Source organism: Lygodium microphyllum, chromosome 22, assembly GCF_053477565.2.
Source record: "Lygodium microphyllum isolate KBCC chromosome 22, Lygodium_microphyllum_v1.1.10, whole genome shotgun sequence".
NCBI classification, from domain to species: domain Eukaryota; kingdom Viridiplantae; phylum Streptophyta; class Polypodiopsida; order Schizaeales; family Lygodiaceae; genus Lygodium; species Lygodium microphyllum.
Window position 1 is genome coordinate 107190603 of NC_141156.1, and position 2407 is coordinate 107193009.

A 2407-nucleotide genomic window follows, 5' to 3' on the forward strand; every position below is an offset into this window, starting at 1 on the left:
AAGTTCAATTCATTGAAATGCACAAAAACCAATTGCGTATCAATTTTCTGCTCACTTTATTTTTGTTTATTTTATTGAAAATACTAATGACTAAATTTCTTCGTCGTAAGCTAATTCTTTTAAATTAATCAAAGTATTCAAGACGGAAATTGCATCTTATCTCCAAAAATTATCTACGCGTGATTGAATTATAACAACGAAAAATAAAAATTAGGAAGGAAAACCTGGAGTTGGGTTGAGATGTCCACGTGGATGCTAGGAGATGATCCTCCTGCGATTGCGCCTTGGGCTTTCTTAGGGGGCATCGCGAATGCAGCCTTTCCGTCGTGGATACAGCTTTGCAACTCTTTTTTGAAATTCCACCGTAGCTCCCTTTGTGATAACTTGCACCATCTATTGCAAGCGGTTTTAGAAGGCTTCCTCCTTGAAGTAGGGATCTCACGAAAAAGGGGGTGCTTAAACTTTGGGAGGGTTTTAAACGGTCTTTCGAAGGTAAGGCTTCTTTAAGGCCATGGAAAGGAGGCTTTTTCTTGAATCCTGAGGGGGGAGGGAATACCAACCCTCGTAGCTAGGGTTTCCAAAAGAACCTCGGAAAGGGGGGAAATGGGTGTAGAAGATCCTTAAGAGTGGGTTTCCATGTGGGGGGAACAAAGGGTACCAAGGGGCTTTAAGAATGACTTTTTGTATGGGGAAAGAAAAAAAAACTTAAGGCCATTTGAAGGCCCCTTCAAGTCGAATATTGGGGAGGCCAAAGGGGACTTTAGGATCCCTTAGGGGGGGAAATTTTTGAGGGGGTGGAAGGAAGGGCTTAAGGGCCACTTGGAAGCCCTTTAATGGCAAATCAAGGGGGGGAGAAAAAGGGCTTATGGAGGTCTTAGGGGGGAATTCCTGGAGGGGGGGGATAGTCTTAAGCCACAGGAAAGGGGGCTTAGGAGGCCCAATCCTTGGAAGTTTCCAAGGAGCTTCAAATTCCTGGAAAGGCACGTGGGGGGGGGGGGGGGGGGACGGGGGCATGACTCCCCTAGGCGGTGACACGATGGCCAGGGGGCAACATGGCCTACGGCTTTAGGCGGCGGCACACAGAGCCCCTCCTCACCCTCTAGGTAGTCTGGCGACGACTCCCTTCAGCTGCACGACAGCCAACGCTTGTCTCCTCCCTCAATCTTTACAGCAAGCGGCAGCATCTTCTACCGTTCTATGGTGGCCAAATTCTGCACTACGGCAGTACAGCGGCCTCACCTCTCTCACTCCTGCGCAAAGCCTTTCATCCTCCTCTTTGCTTGCAACCCCCCTAATTTATATAGGTAAGGGGAGGGGGATCCTCCCTCCCCTGCGTGGCAGCGGCCATGGTGACTTATCACCTGCGAGCTCCACTGAGGAGCTTTCACATACCTTCTATTTCCCCTCCCCCTCCAGCACGACAGTCGTCTGGGGGAGGGATAAGGGAAAATTAAAAAGATTTTTGCCATTATCTAATTCAAACAAAATGGTATCCCTATGATTATCCTTATGACCATATAAGAGGGTTCACGCGTGCTAAATCAGAATGTTACATTCTCTCCCCCTTGGAGGAATCGAGATGTCCTCATCTCGAGATAAACTAGGGATATTGATGGTTGAGAGTGCCTTCATCTATCCAAGTGGCATCCTCTTTGGGATAGTCTTTCCACTAGACGATGAATTCTCTCAAGGTTCAGGATCTCAGTTGTCTCTCCCTAATATCTAAGATCCAGTGAGGCCTTAGTTCAAGGACTCCTTGACTAGGCATTACAACTTATTGGTCATCAAGTACATGGTTAGGATTAAGTACATACTTCTTTAATAGAATGATATGGAATACATTATGAACTTTAAGGTACTCAGGGAGTTGCAATCTATAAGCATTAGGTCCTAGGCACTTGAGGATCTTGTACGGTCCACAATACCTTGGACTTAGCTTCTTGAAATCTCCTAAGGAAAAGAAACTCTTCTTTGGGCGTACGCAAATGAAGACCATATCTCCTTCCTCGAAGATTCTATCTTGATGCTTTGAATCCGCGTATGCCTTCTGTCTATCGTTGGTAGCTTGGATGTCCTGTCTTGGAGACATCTGATAAAACTGGAACGATATAGAGAAGATTAGCATGGCCCCTGCATAAGGATGACACGCACAAATCGAGAAAAAGGGCTTATGGAGGTCTTAGGAGGGAATTTGTGGGGGGAGGAGAGTAGTCTTAAGCCACAGGAAAGGGGGCTTAGGAGGCCCAGTCCTTGGAAGTTTCCAAGGAGCTTCCTGGAAAGGCACGTGGGGGGGGGGGGGGGGGGGAATGACTCCCCCAGGCGATGATACGATGGCGAAGGGGCAGCATGGCCTATAGCTTCAGGCGGTGGCGCAGAGAGCCCCTCCTCACCCTCTCAGTAGTCTGGT

General features: G+C 47.8%; 1 non-coding gene across 1 annotated transcript; it reads left to right on the top strand.

Moving 5' to 3' along the window:
* Nucleotides 1-2071: 2071 nt before the first annotated feature.
* On the top strand, nucleotides 2072-2172 carry LOC148017475 (U6 spliceosomal RNA). The gene has a single exon (XR_015687995.1). It is a non-coding gene; the product is annotated as a U6 spliceosomal RNA (small nuclear RNA).
* Nucleotides 2173-2407: the final 235 nt, after the last annotated feature.